We start from the raw sequence: 16,695 nt of genomic DNA, 5'->3' as shown, positions 1-16,695 counted from the left end.
ACCCTTTTAAAAAAATTGGCGTCATATTGGTCACCCTCCAATCTTCAGGTACTATGGATGATTTTAACGACAGTTTACATATTACTAACAACAGACCAGCCTTCTTTAAATATAACAAATGTCAAAAGACCTGTACATTGCACAGTTATGCTACTTAAAGAGATGTAAAATAAGAAAAGAAGGAAATAGAAAATTAGAAAATAAGGGTGATCTTATGAGGATTTGCACTTCAACCATTTTTTTCGGAGAAGAAAGAACATGATTGTTCGTATGGTGTGAGATGCAGTTAGATCTGATGATCCCCATAAAAAATTAAAAATTCACTTATGTCATTGCAGTTATATGGAAAATTGGTGACGAAATTTTGGATGTTTGGGACATTTTTGAAATTTATATTTACATGTTAGTCCTCATATTTCTCTGTTTGGTGGTTTTCAATTAGAATTCATGTATTCCAATGGGCATCTCTAGCTTTTATTGTGTGCTAATAACGCTAGCACACCTTTGTAAAAGACCCCCTCCCCCCTAGTTTGTACCTAAGGCAATGGAGAATTAATGACTTGCCCAAGATTGCAAGGAACCACAGTGGGATTCTGGTTATCAGCCTGCTGCTCTAACAATTAGGCTACTCCTCCACTTCAACAGATGAAACTAAATATGGAGAAGAGTGAGGTATTGTGGATGGATAAGGGATCAACAATTTCAGCTGGAGGTCAAGAGGTTGCAGTTGAAAATGAAGTAACTGGTGCATGATTTAGGAGTGCTGCTGAATTGTCAACTTATAGCGAAGCCCCAGATCCTTCAGTAGTTCACAGGTTTTTTGGACAAATGCGGAAAATTCAATATACAGGGATTTGGGTTTTTTTTTTGCTGAAGAAAGATCTAGTAATGTGGCAAATTCTTTTGTAATAACATGGATAGATTACTGCAATGCAATGTATGTGGAGCCAAATCACTATCTGATTAAAAGTTTACAGTTGATACAAAATTGAGTGCTCTTGGAGTAGAAATCATGAGATCATATTTTGCCAATTCTTGAAAGAGCTAAATGGGTTTTTAGTCCTAATTTTTAAAATCTTACATTCTTGAAAGTGCAGATATCTAGAAGAGAAATTGCTCCCTTATCTTCCACATTATGAATAAGATCAACTCTCCAGTGTCTGTTAGGCATTCTGAATCAAAGAGAAGAATGAAGGAAAGAGATGGGATGCAGGGATTTCTCTGAAATGGACTCAATAAGGTAGAACTGTTTACCAGATGACATAAGAAGAGAAAGGGAATATAGGAAGTTTAGGAAATAGGTAAAGATATAATTCATTCAGGCTTGGGGGGGGGGGGGGGGTGAGGGTAAGGTGCACTATGAAGGATGAGGGGAGGGGAGGGCAAGCATTGTAATTTTTTTTTTTTTTTTATTTATGTTAATTTATATACCGTATCTTATTGCATCTGCAAAACAGAACGGTTTACATATATATAAAAAAATTGGTATATACAAATAAACAGACATAGGAATTCCATTCATGACAGGAAAGCACAGCAATCAAGATAAACTACATAATAAATCAATACAAGTTAAAAATCTAATATCCAGTTAAGCTATCCCATTTTTCTTTGTCTTTTTGACCTTATCTCATTATGCTAAGTTCTGTTCTACGTAGCTTATAAAGAGAAAGGTTTTCAGAAGTTTTCGGTAATGGAGATAAGATTTCTCTAATCTGATCTCCTTTGGAAGGCTATTCCAAAGGGAGGGTGACAGGTAGAAAAAAGCCGATCTCCGTGTAGATTCCCACTTAGCCTTAGTAAGAGGGGGAATGACTAACCTGTTATCTGTTAGGGATCTGAGAGTTCGCATAGCGGTGTAGGGGATTGTTAAATTCGACAAGTAGCTAGGGTTTAATGTGTGAAAGGCTTTGTGTGTCAGGACAAGAGCCTTAAACTTTATTCTTGCTTCGACCGGGAGCCAGTGCAGATGATGCAATAAAGGTGTTGCTCGATCATCCCTCCGGGCCCTGCAGATCATACGTGCTGCTGTATTTTGAATTCTTTGTAATCGCTTTAAGTTTGCTTGAGTAATCCCAGCATATACAATGTTACAGTAGTCTAAACGTGAAGTAATATATGCCGATGTCAGCGTTTTGAGAGAGTCCTTACTTATTGAATTTCTGACTGACCGAAGCCGTCTCAGATGAAAGAAAGATTTTTTCACTACATCGGATACTTGTTCCTCAAAGGTCAATGCGGAATCAATAATGACCCCGAGATATCTAAAAGACTTAACTGTTGGAATATTCTGACCAAATAGGTAAAGCTTGGGTAAAGCTTGGGTGCATATGGAGAGGAATGGCCAGTAGGAAAAAGGAGATGATGATGATGCCCCTGTAGAGCCTCATTTGGAATATTGTGTACAATTCTGGAGACCGCACCTTCAAAAAGATATAAACAGGATGGAGTTGGTCCAGAGGGCAGCTACTAAAACTCTCAGTGGTCTTCATCATAAAGTGTATGGGGACAGACTTAAAGATCTCAATATACTTTGGAAGAAAGACAGGAAAGGGGAGATATGATAGAGACATTTAAATACCTACATGGCATAGATGTACAGGAGATGAGTCTCTTTCAGTTAAAAGGAAGCTCTGGAATGAGGGGGCATAGGGTGAAGGTGAAAGGGAATACACAGGAAATACTTCACAGAAAGGGTGGTGAATTCGTGGAATGGCCTCCTGGTGGAAGTGGTAGAGACGAAAGCGATGTCTGAATTCAAGAGACCTTGGGGCAAGTACAGTACATGGGATCTCTAAGGGATGGGCAGATTAGATAGGCCATATGGAGGTGTATTTTCAAAGCACTTAGACTGACAAAGTTCCATAGGTTACAATGTAGCTTTGTAAGTCTTAAGTGCTTTGAAAATGAGTCCCATGGTCTTTATCTGCCTACATGTTTCTATGTTGTAACTCAGATGTGGAAAGTATACTTTGGAAAGGGATTGACTAAGAGGGAGTGGAGGAAAAGAGTATATCATTTTGCGTGCTGTACACTGAGACAATTTAATAAATGTGAAAATAAAATAAAATTTGGGCAGTAATTGGGAAGTAGGACTGGTGTCAGTCTATGCCCCAAAATTGGTAGGGAGAGAGAGCGATTAAATAGATCAGTGTTTAATCCTGAAGAAGTGGAAACCGTGCAAAGTGCCAGATTCACCTTTAACTCTGGCCACCTTGTTGAACAGGCTGGATGGACTATGCAGATCTTTATCTGCTGACATTTACTATGTAAAAGCAGTTTCAATTGGGCTACAATCTCTATTGAACAGGAATGATCTCTTATAAGTATTTGGACAGCAGCACATCTGACCAGTAGCACTATAGAAACATTAATTACAGGTTACCGATTGATCAAAGAATTAAATTAAAATCATGTTACTAGTTTTTAAAGTGCTGAATAGAATTGTTTCTCCACGAATCACAGCAACTTTATGAATTTATCAACCTTTGCAAACTTTGAGATCTGCAAATGAGGTTTAATTAGAAATTTCATCTGTTCACCGTATTAGATTGGAAGAGTACAGAAGATCAATGTTTAAGGTAATTGATCCAGTCTTATGGACTTCTCTACCGATGAATTTAAAGACTGGCTCAGAACCTGGGGAGGTTTAAAAAAGAATTGAAGACACTGTTATTTGAGCAAACATTTTAGGGTCCTTTTACCAAGCCACGCTAAAAAGTGTCTAGCGCTGGTGTCAGCGCATGGGCGTTCTGTGCGCTGTAGCTATTTTTAGCATGGCGGTTAAATGGCCTCCTTGGCATATTTTTCTGTAATGGCCACTTGCTAATTTCCCCATTAGCGCATGGCCAGTACAGAGAGAGCCCTTACAGCCACCTATTTAGGAGACGACAGGGGTTCCCTTGCTACTCCCATGCTAATCAAGTAGTGTACGGTAATGTACTCACACTATATGATTAGCAAAGGCACACCTACTGCCTGCCCATGGGCACGCCTCCCACACTGGAAAATAAAAACTGCGTTAGGTCTACTGTGCCGGAGTATAATAGAGTAGTTCTGCTTTAAAAGTAATGTATATAGCTTTGATGAGAAGATCAACTGAAGAGAAGACTAGCTGCAGGATGGACTAATTGTAATTAGTCTTTTTAGATTGCAATTTGGGCTAGATTCTCTATATGGCGCCTGAAAAATGCATGTGGTAAAAAAATGCGCCTAGGCATATTCACTAAAGGATGCCTAAATTTTATAGAATTGGCTTAAATTTCCACGAGGTATAGCCAACATGTTGAGTGCCTCTCCACACAATCAAATTTGGTTGAGTCCATAAATCCAGACACCTAAATTAGGCACAGAGCGGTGTATTCTATAATAATGCGCAAAGATTTTCATAATGCCCAAGACCCACTCACTCCACACCAATAACCACACCCCTTTTTCAACTATTTGGTTTCGAATTTACACGCATCACTTTACAGAATACACTTAGCAAGTTGTGCGCATAAATCTTAAGGCCAATTAGTGCTGATAATTGCTTGTTAACATCTAATTAATAGCACAGATTAGCTAGTTAACCAAATGATTTGCATGCATTGTTGTAGAATACGCTTCGATTTCCACGCAAAAATTAAGGCACGATATATAGAATTTGGGGGTTTGTGTCTATGTTTTTATTGCAAGCCTCCAAGAACTTGACAGATTGTGTGGGTTAGCAAATTTTTTAATAAATAAACTAAATAAATAAATAAATAAGTAATATTAATTTACAGGCCTATTGCCAGGCTTGGCTCCTTAGCAAACAGGAGTGAGGGCTCAATGTGAGTCTACCAAAGTAGACCTTCTGAGGGTCCCCTGAGGTTGTCGAGCAGGGGAGATTCCCCTGGTAATTCAAGAATATCTGCCATTTACTTTACCTCTACTAATAGTGCGACAACTCCTGGCCTGGCAGAGGGGCAAATTTCAAAGGGTAGAGCTACTATGGTTGTTCAAGGCCCAGGGCAGTTCCCCTTATTCAGGACCCAAATCCCAAGAATGATCCTGCCAAAAACATGAAGCACAAACATAGTCCTTCAATATCCCTGTACACGTAATCTAAACTAGTCGTTACCTTTCAATCCTTATTGCCACCCTCTCTGGGACTCAAGAGCCATCTTCTATTTTCTTTTTCCCCCAGTTTCTGTAATACTATTTTCTCCTTTCTTAGACCTTCAATGCCATCTCCATCAAGATCTTCATCCCCACTCCCCTCGTAAACCTCATGGTTCTCTGGACTCTGCCCTTGCTGAGGATTCCCAGCAATGACCCACAGTAGCCTTTGGTAGTGTTGGTTTTGGAGGTGACAGTTTTCTATCCCCTTCTTCCCCTTTCTCCCAAATTTCCTACTCTCGGCACAGGCCTGATTAAGGCTCCCTGAACAACCTGGACATATTGTTTTAGGGAAAAGAGAGGACGTGGCAGAGACCATCAAGGGAGAAAATAGTTATGAAAGCTCAGGGCCCTAACGGAGTCCAATTTTGATTTATCTGGAAATGTAGAAGGAAACTTGATTGGAAAAGAGAAAAGCTCCTTGGATTTTCTGCCTATAAATACGATACTCAAGTAGATGCAATAACATGGATTTTAACGTTTGCTCAATTAATAAAATGAATTTTCATGCTCATTTGCCATCGGTATGCTGCAGAATTTTAAAACTTTGCCCACAGAATTCCCGGTAACATCTAGCAAAACCTATGGAGGGGCATAATCGAACAAAAACGTCTATCTCCATGGGCGTTTATCTCCGAGAACGGGTCCGTGAAGGGGCGGACCAAACCGCATTTTCGCAAAAAATAGACGTCCATGTTTTATTCGACAATTTGTGAGCTGGGCGTTTTTGCTTTTCAGCGATAATGGAAAATGAAAGCGCCCAGCTCAAAAACGAATAAATCCAAGGCATTTGTTCATGGGAGGGGCCAGGATTCATAGTGCACTGGTCCCCCTCACATGCCAGGACACCAACCGGGCACCCTAGGGGGCACTTTTACAAAAACAAAAAAAAAGGTAAAAGAGCTCCCAGGTGCATAGCACCCTTCCCTTGTGTGTTGAGCCCCCCAAATCCCCCTCAAAACCCACTGCCCACAAGTCTACACCATTACTATAGCCATAAGGGGTGAGGGGGGGCCACCTACATGTGGGTACAGTGGGTTTGGGGGGGTTGGACGACTAAGCATTAAGCAGCACAATTGTAACAGGTAGGGGGGGGGGATGGGCCTGGGTCCACCTGCCTGAAGTCCACTGCACCCCCTAACGACTGCTCCAGGGACCTGCATACTGCTGCCAGGGAGGTGGGTATGACATTTGAGGGTGAAAATAAAAAGTTGTGAAATATCATTTTTTGTGGTGGGAGGGGGTTAGTGACCACTGGGGGAGTCAGGGGAGGTCATCCCCGATTCCTTCCGGTGGTCATCTGGTCATTTAGGGCACTTTTTGGGGCCTTATTCGTGAAAAAACAGGGTCCAGGAAAAGTGCCCTAAATTCTGGCTACAAACGCATACTTTTGTTCCATTATCGGTGAAATGCGCCCATCTCTGTTCAGCCGATAACCACACCCCAGTTCCGCCTTCGCCACACCTCTGACACGCCCCCATCAACTTTGTCCGCATCCGCGACGGAGTGCAGTTGAAAACGTCCAAGTTCAGCTTTCGATTATACCGTGTTATTCGTTTTTGTGAGATAAACGTCCATCTCCCGATTTAGGTCGGAACTTGGGCGTTTTTCTCGTTCGATTATAAGCAGGATTGTCAGTCACACTAAAAAAAGAAGCCTCACTTATCTACAGAAGAGGTAGCAAGGCCTAGTCACATTTCTTTAACTAGAATTTAGTGTAAAAATACAGCTTATGTGAAAATGGATAGTTCGTCCCTATCTAGCATTGTTTAAATATTGCACCCAAAAGGCATCAATCAAAATTCAATATCTTATCATTTCTGTGAAATGGTCTGGCTGGTTTCAAGCAGGTTGGGGATAGGGAACGTCATTTTGGATAACTTTACTTTGATTGAAACATATTGATTTCAAAGTGCTCCACAGGCATAATACACATTTCAAAGGAAAATCATTGGATAAACACAGAAGTTCATGCATTTCAACAGAAATGAAGATCAGTCTTTTTTGGGAATGAACGATATTGATGCTTGTGAACGCGGAGATATGTGTATCACAGAAGTCATTCAGAATATACTTCCCTGGCCTGAGATCTCAGGCATTACCTACCAATCAACTTTTTATTGTGGTCAACTGTTTTTTTTTAATTGAATTTTAAAAATGTCAGCATTATAGTTTTCAAATATTGTAAGAAATGGCAATTAACAGAAAACCAACTGAAACTCTAAATAGATTACAACAATGTTACAATTGATGAAGAATCCAGCAATAATATCCAAATTTATATGGTCACTTTGGAAATTTTCAACAACATGCTAACAGCAAGTCCGAAGGTTATCATGTAAATACATGAGACCATCCTTTCAAAATTATGATGTCGATGTACAACCCCTGAAGAAGCCGTTCTGAGTGAAACGGGTCTGGCAGCCGTCGGGTGTCAGTTAAGCGCTCGACCTCCTTTATGTTTCATTAATATGAAGATGAAATTGTTATAAAATGGGAAATTTAATCAGTAATTGTTGTGCTGCAAAATTGGACATTGTTGTATGAACAAAAGTCAGAGTTACCTATAGAAATCCATGGGAGACGTATGTGTTAGGTGGGAAGAGTCTGATAGGAACGGACGGGGAGAGGGATCTTGGGGTGATAGTATCTGAGGATCTGAAGGCGACGAAACAGTGTGACAAGGCGGTGGCTGTATCTAGAAGGTTGTTGGGCTGTATAGAGAGAGGTGTGACCAGCAGAAGAAAGGGAGTGTTGATGCCCTACTACTACTACTTAACATTTCTAGAGCGCTACTAGGGTTACGCAGCGCTGTACAATTTAACATAGAGGGACAGTCCCTGCTCAAAGAGCTTACAATCTAATAGATAAGAGTGAGACAAATATAGGACAATCAAGCCATTGTGACATCACTGATGAGGTTGGCTCTTAGGCATTGGTGGAATGAGGCATTATGACATCACAATCTCAGCTCTGGATACCAGAGACTGAAACTCTTCACACTAAGGGGGGAAGTGGGCCAAGTATAGGACAGTCGAGCCATTGTGACATCACTGATGAGGTTGGCTCTTAGGCATTGGTGGAATGAGGCATTATGACATCACAATCTCAGCTCTGGTTAAATCACTGCTATATGTAATACTGCTACTACTACTTAACATTTCTACAGCGCTACTAGGGTTACGCAGCGCTGTACAATTTAACATGGAAGGACAGTCCCTGCTCAAGGAGCTTACAATCTAAAAAGACAGGTGTACAATCTAAAGACAAGTGTAGAGTCCGTCTGGTAGGTAATACTATATCTCATGAGAGGTTAGGTGCCAAACGCGGCATTGAAGAGGTGAGTTTTAAGCAGAGATTTGAAAATGGGTAGGGAGGGAGCTTGGCGTAGGGGTTGAGGAAGATTGTTCCAGGCAAAGGGTGAGGCAAGGCAGAATGAGCGGAGCCTGGAGTTGGCAGTGGTGGAGAAGGGAACTGATGCCCCCGTATAAGTCGTTGGTGAAGCCCCATCTGGAGTATTGTGTTCAGTTTTGGAGGCTGTATCTTGCTAAGGATGTAAAAAGAATCGAAGCGGTGCAAACAAAAGCTACGAGAATGGTATGGGATTTGCGTTACAAGACGTATGAGGAGAGACTTGCTGACCTGAACATGTATACCCTGGAGGAAAGGAGAAACAGGGGTGATATGATACAGACGTTCAAATATTTGAAAGGTATTAATCCGCAAACGAACCTTTTCCGGAGATACGAAGGCGGTAGAACGAGAGGACATGAAATGAGATTGAAGGGGGGCAGACTCAAGAAAAATGTCAGGAAGTATTTCTTCACGGAGAGAGTGGTGGATATGTGGAATGCCCTCCCGCAGGAGGTGGTGGAGATGAAAACGGTAAAGGAATTCAAACATGCGTGGGATAAACATAAAGGAATCCTGTTCAGAAGAAATGGATCCTCAGGAGCTTAGCCGACATTGGATAACAGAGCCGGTAGTGGGAGGCGGGGCTGGTGGTTGGGAGGCGGGGATAGTGCTGGGCAGACTTGTACGGTCTGTGCCCTGAAGAAGACAGGTACAAATCAAGGTAAGGTATACACAAAAAAGTGGCACATTTCTTGGGCAGACTGGATGGACCGTGCAGGTCTTTTTCTGCTGTCATCTACTATGTTACTATGTTACTATAGAAATTTGGAAATCTCTTTAAAAAAAGTTTTACAAAAGGATTTGTTAAAATAATAAAAAAATTAATAAAGCTATAAACGGGATATTTATACCACGAGGTTTTTTGAGACCAGTGATGAACGATACAACCCCAGCAGAAGACACCGAAATTGTAGTACGCGTTTGAGTGTTTTGAGGTCTTTTTCCTCGTGTTTTAATTTTATTTTCAAAGTGACCATATAAATTTGGATATTATTACTGGACTCTTCATCAATTGTAACAAATATTGTGAGAACAAAGATAAACAAAACTTCTAGACTCGGCAGATAAATAGAAGGAAAACTTAAAATACGCAGGTTCCCAGCTCTGTTGAAAGAGGTATAAGGTGTTAAATCTTTGGATTCAATCATTATCTCGAATTGCTATTATGCTCCTACTAAAAAGAGAAGCTCAGCTGAAGGTAACCAAGAGCCGCAGTCATTAATTCCCCAGAACTTTGACCCTACAAAGTTTTTAGAAGATTCACAAGATGAACCTGGTTGGTTACCTTTGCTAATGAGAGAGAGAAGCTTATGATTTTGAAAAAGCTTTTCAAGAAAAAAAAAAAGACATGCTTTATTGTGGCTCCAAAGTCCAAATATTCCCTGATGTTTCTAGAGATAACACAACTTTGGAGGAAAGCATTTCTTGCTTTGAAAGCAACTTTCTTTTTGAAATATCCATATAAATGTCTCTTGTACTGTTTTGGGATCTTGCCAGGTACTTGTGACCTGAATTGGCCACTGCTGGAAACAGGATGCTGGGCTTGATGGACCTTTGGTCTGTCCCAGTGTGGCAATACTTATGTACTTGGGATTCTGAATGGAATCTTGCTACTCTTTGGGGTTCTAAATGGAATGTTGCTACACTTTGAAATTCTGCATGGAATCTTGTTATTCTTTAGAATTCTATAATCTTGCTACTCTTTGGGGTTCTACATGGAATGTTGCTACTATTTGGGTTTCTGCCAGGTACTTGTGACCTGGATTGGCCACTGTTGGAAACAGGATACCGGGTTTGATGGACCTTCGGCCTGTCACAAAATGGCAATGCTTATGATCTTATGTTTAGGGTCTTATGTTTTTTTTGGGATTCATTACAATTAGAGAAATGTTTGTAGTTATAAATAAGAGGGATAAAGTCAGTTGTAACATCATAATTTTTGTTAGGAAGTATTCCTAACTATTCTGCAGAATTCAGAATGTATTTTTCTTGTTTGTATAATCCATTCAGTTCTCTTGGTTCTGTATAATTAAAATTCTCCGTTTTTTAAAAACAGCACAATCCAAGACAATGAAAATAAAAGTGTATCTGTTTAAGGTCTCTCAAGTACTACTGGAACAAATCTAAACCCCCTCCCCTTCACTTTACTCTTTATATCCGAGCACAGAAAAAAAAATGTTAATATATTCATAAAAGTTGGATTGTTGAATGAATCTAATCAAGGTCAGATCAATCAAGTATTTTTTTTATTTTTGTTACATTTGTACCCTGTGCTTTCCCACTCATGGCAGGCTCAATGCAGCTTACATGGGGCAATGGAGGGTTAAGTGACTTGCCCAGAGTCACAAGGAGCTGCCTGTGCCTGAAGTGGGAATCAAACTCAGTTCCTCAGGAACAAAGTCCACCACCCTAACCACTAGGACACTCCTCCACTGTTGCTACTATTTGAGATTCTACATGGAATGTTGCTATTCCACTAGCAACATTCCATGTAGAAGTCGGCCCTTGCAGATCACCAATGTGGCCGCGCAGGCTTCTGCTTCTGTGAGCCTGACGTCCTGCACATACGTGCAGGACGTCAGACTCACAGAAACAGAAGCCTGCACAGCTTTCTACATGGAATGTTGCTAGTGGAATAGCAACATTCCATGTAGAATCTCCAATAGTAGCAACATTCCATCTAGAATCTCCAATAGTATCTATTTTATTTTTGTTACATTTGTACCCTGCGCTTTCCCACTCATGGCAGGCTCAATGCGGCTTACATGGGGCAATGGAGGGTTAAGTGACTTGCCCAGAGTCACAAGGAGCTGCCTGTGCCTGAAGTGGGAATCGAACTCAGTTCCTCAGTTCCCCAGGACCAAAGTCCACCACCCTAACCACTAGGCCACTCCTCCACATTTTCTTAAATGTTTCTCATAAGATAACAGCACAATTTCCCTGTTTTCTTTTTCAATCGTGTAAGAACACCTCTGGATGACCCACTTCCTATAATCCTGCTGCATTCCATAAGAGCAGCTTTTAACTGAACCCATACAAAGAACAGCTCAGAGGAAACAAGTAACCTGAGGGATGTGAGTATGCAGTAACCTTCCTGCCCCACCCCCATCAGCCGGAATTCATAAAGGGGCCTTTTCACTAAGCTGCTCCAGAAAGTGGCCTGCAGCAGTACGAGCGCGTCTTTTGGCCGTGCGCCAGGCCATTCTTTTTTTTTACCGTGTCCTGGAAATAGGGCCTTTTATTAAGGGACTGGAAAATGGACGAGCGCCAAAATGAAAACCAGCACACATCCATTTTCAGCCTGAGACCTTACCACCACCCATTGACTTAGCAGTAAGGTCTCACACGCTATCCGGGCAGTAAGCATATAGCGCGTGTCCACTGCAGTTTACCACAGGTAAGTGCCCCAGGTAGAAAATAGAAAAGATCTTTTACTGCGCGTGTTCGGCGTGTGCCAAATTCAGAATTACCACCCAGGGCATGCGGTAATGCCGATTTGGCACAGGGTAGATGCATGTAGGTGCCTTTGTAAAGTGGAGGAGTGGCTTGCTGGTTAGAGCAGGGGCGTAGCCAGACTTCAGCGGGAGGGGGGTCCAGAGCCCGAGGTGAGGGGGCACATTTTAGCCCCCCGTGGTGCCGACGACCCCCCCTGCCATTTCTGACCCCCCCTACCACCACCGCCACCACTACCAACTTTGACCCCCCCCTGCTGACGACCCTCTCAACCCCCCTCCCGCCGCCAACCCTCCCCTTGCCACCGCTGGCTACCTTTGCTGGTGGGGGACCCCAACCCCCACCAGCCGAGGTCCTCTTCTTCTGGCGCAAGGCTTCGTTCTGTTTCTGCGAGTCTGATGTCCTGCACATTGTACGTGCAGGACGTCAGACTCACAGAAACAGAACGAAGCCTTGCAGATCAGCCAGCAACGCGGCCGTTGGCTGATCTGCAAGGCTTCGTTCTGTTTCTGTGGATCTGACGTCCCCAACCCCCAGCAGCCGAAATCCTCTTCTCTGGCGCGGCCGCGTTGCTGATCTGCAAGGACACGCTTCTGTTTCTGTGAGTCTGATGTCCTTCGGCGGCGGCAGGGGAGGGTTGGCAGTGGGAGGGGGGTTGAAGGGGTTGACGGCAGGAGGGCCAGGGCCAAATCTATGGGGGCTCATGCCCCCATGGCCCCACATAGCTACACCCCTGGTTCAAGATGCTCCGTTTAGCCTGTGTAATTCTGCAGGGGTGTAGTGTGCCTTTTACCCAAGACTTAAATTTGCCACAAAGTGGAAAAATTGCACATGGACCAAAATATAAAAGTAAAAATCGATGAAAAAGCATTGGTAACATTTTTCTCTAAGACCTCAATCTGGTGTTGAGTAGGGAATCCTGTTACTTCACTTTTGTACGTCCTGTATATATGCTGCTTCAATGAGGAAGTTGAAATTTTAAAAGGTTTTTAAAAAATAACCATTACCATAGCCAGACTACCATTATCACAAGGCCCAGACTGAGCCCAGTCCTGGCTTTATTCCATTGCCTTTATGAACGTATTGGTTCAGTTTCTGCAAAAATTGTGCGTGCTCCGAGGAAAACGAATGGAAACTTTTATATCTTCGCTTCAGATTTCTTTTTGTTTGTTTTTTTGTGTGTGTGATGCAGCAGTGAAGCTATGCAAATAAGAACAGGGCTGGCAGTGCTTGCTGAACCTGTTTCACAGAGCTGCTGCTGCAGAGTCTGCCCTGCTTCGCTCGCTATAACTTTACTGCTGCACCCATCGTCCCCCATTTTAACAACACAACCGTGAAACTGTGGCGGAGATCTTTCGTATTATTTGTTTAGACTGGCTTACGGCAATAATTGACCATTTTGTTTTATTTGATTTAAAAGTAGGTTTAGGAAGACTAGTTTATTATCCAGCTTATAATCGAAAAAGAAAAACGCCTATATTTCGACCCAAATCGGGAGATGGGCGTTTTTCTCGCAAAGGCGCCCAAATCGGTATAATCGAAAGCCGATTTTGGGTGTCTTCAACTGCACTCCGTCGCGGGAACGAACAAAGTTGACGGGGGCGTGTCGGAGGCGTGGTGAAGGTGGGACTGGGGCGTGTTTATCGGCCGAGGAGAGATGGGCGCCTTCGGCCAATAATCGAAAAAACAATGGCGGCAGAAGTGAGAATTTGGGTCGCTTTTGCTGGACCCTTTTTTTTTTCACGACCCAAGTCCCCAAAAAAGTGCCCCAACTGGCCAGATGACCACTGGAAGGAATCGGGGATGACCTCCCCTGACTCCCCCAGTGGTCACTAACCCCCTCCCACCACAAAAAAAGAACTTTAAAAACTTTTTTTGACAGCCTGAATGCAAACCTCAGATGTCATACCCAGCTCCCTGACAGCAGTATGCAGGTCCCTGGAGCAGTGGGTGCAGTGGACTTCAGGCAGGCGGACCCAGGCCCATCCCTCCTACCTCTTACACTTGTGCTGGTTAATGTTGAGCCCTCCAAAACCCCCAAAACCCACTGTACCCACATGTAGGTGCCCCCTGCACCCCTTAGGGCTATGGTAATGGGTGAAGCCCATCTTTTCGACTCTGCTTTTGGCACTTAACCTAACCATTACTCCTCTATTCAATACCTCTACCAATCTGTCTGTATTATGCATTTGCATACCTTAATTGTCTTTAGCTGTTTAGATCTATTAGTCTGTCCCTATGAACTATTGTGTAATCAGATGTACTATGTTGTCCAATTTGATTGTCTCTGTTGTTATGGCCTTTAGATTGTAAGCTCTTTTGAGCAGGGACTGTCTCTCTTCATGCTTGATTGTACAGCGCTGCGTAAGTCTGGTAGCGCTTTAGAAATGTTGAGTAGTAGTAGTAGTAGTGTAGACTTGTGGGCAGTGGGTTTTGGGGGGGATTTGGGGGGGCTCAGCACACAAGGGAAGGGTGCTATGCACCTGGGAGCTATTAAAAATTTTTTTTTTAATTTGTAAAAGTGCCCCCTAGGGTGCCCAGTTGGTGTCCTGGCATGTGAGGGGGACCAGTGCACTATGAATCCTGTAAATGCCTTGGATTTGTTTGTTTTTGAGCTGGGCGCCTTGGGTTTCCATTATTGCTGAAAACCGATAGCGCCCAGCTCAAAAACGCCCAAATCCTAGGCATTTGCCCCGCACAACCCGTATTATCGAAAAAAAGATGGGCGCCCATCTTTTTTCAAAAGTACGGTTTGTCCCGCCCCTTTGCATGGCCGCCCATGGAGATGGGCGCCCACTTTCGATTATGCCCCTCCAGGTGTTCTCTTATGATTTTGTAATTAGGTCATATATGATTTATTATGAATGTATGTTGTGAACCTCCTAGGACTGTTTGGATAGATGGATTATAAATTCGTTAAGGGGTTCTTTTACTACGTTGCGGTTAAAGGGGGTATACACTAGCCACAGTGTGTGTTTTTGACACACTCCGAGATCCCCTTTTACCGCAGCGGGTAAAAGGCTGTAACTTTTTAAAAAAAAAAGAAATGGCTGTGCGGTAAGTGAACCACTTACCACATGGCCATTTTTTTTGGGGGGGGGGAGAGCACTTACTGCCACCCTTTGAGGTGGCGGTAAGGGCTCCTGCGCTAACTCGGCTGTAACCATGCAATGGATTACCGCTGGGTAAGCACCGGCACTACAAAAATAGAAAATATTTTTATAGCGCCAGAACCGGCATGCGCTGGAGTTGGGAACTACTGCTGGGATCCTGTGGTAGGCCGTCGGTAGTTCTGGATTGGCAGGCGGCAAGCTCATCGCCACCCACCAACCCTTTAGTAAAAGGGCCCCTCAATGAAATGACAAATCTACTTGCCCTTTCTAGTAACTTTTAACTGTCTTCTTGGAAATGACAATTAAAAAGAAGTCTTGAATTCTTGCATACATTGCTGTTTTATTCCTCTCTCCTGCTTCTTTTTCTGTCACTCACTGTTTCCTGATATGAAGGATGAGCATCACTGAAATCCTTCTTTTCAGATAATCACTTCTCTTCCACTTGAAACGGAAAAAAAAATTGTGTTTTAGTGCCCTCTGCTGGTAGTACTTCAAATTTCCTTGCTTTGAGGTTATCAATAGAAATCAAACAAAATAAAACATGGAAAAGAAAATAAGATGATACCTTTTTTATTGGACATAACTTAATACATTTCTTGATTAGCTTTCGAAGGTTGCCCTTCTTCGTCAGATCGGAAATAAGCAAATGTGTTAGCAGATAGTATATATAAGAGAAACATCAAAGCATTACTTTGACAGAGTGGGAGGGTGGGGGTATGCATGGGGACATCAAAGCATTTCATTGATATTCTAACAGGATGGGTGTTGGTAGGTGAGAGGAGGGTAATAAACAGAGAAATAAACAGAGAATTACAGCTTTATGGTTTATAATGGGTTAGAAAACCCAGATCCTTATTAAGTCCTGTTTGTTGGGTGTCAAAATATTCAATCATTCTTATTTCAAAGGTCTTACATTCCTGTATTGTTTTATGTATTGCTTATTTCCGATCTGAGGAAGAAGGGCAACCTTCGAAAGCTAATCAAGAAATGTCCAATAAAAAAGGTATCATCTTATTTTCTTTTCCATGTTTTATTTGGTTCGATTTCTATAGATTCTACATGGAATGTTGCTATTCCACTAGCAACATTCCATGTAGAAGTCGGCCCTTGTAGATCACCAATGTGGCCGCGCAGGCTTCTGCTTCTGTGAGTCTGACGTCCTGCACGTATGTGCAGGACGTCAGACTCACAGAAACAGAAGCCTGCGCAGCCTTCTACATGGAATGTTGCTAGTGGAATAGCAACATTCCATGTAGAATCTCCAATAGTAGCAACATTCCATGTAGAATCTAGTGGAATAGCAACATTCCATGTAGAATCTCCAATGGTATCTATTCTACTGTCATAGTAATGCTTGAAGGTTTTCACTTTTATACACTGTCAGCTAGCACATTTGCTTATTTCCGATCTGAGGAAGAAGGGCAACCTTCGAAAGCTAATCAAGTAATGTATTAAGTTATGTCCAATAAAAAAGGTATCATCTTATTTTCTTTTCCATGTTTTATTTTGTTTGATTTCTATTGATAACCTTTAAGAGTGGACTAACATGGCTACCACACCTCTCTTGCTTTGA

This window comes from Microcaecilia unicolor, chromosome 8 (genome assembly GCF_901765095.1).
Source record: "Microcaecilia unicolor chromosome 8, aMicUni1.1, whole genome shotgun sequence".
Taxonomy (NCBI): domain Eukaryota; kingdom Metazoa; phylum Chordata; class Amphibia; order Gymnophiona; family Siphonopidae; genus Microcaecilia; species Microcaecilia unicolor.
This window is presented reverse-complemented; position numbering follows the sequence as displayed.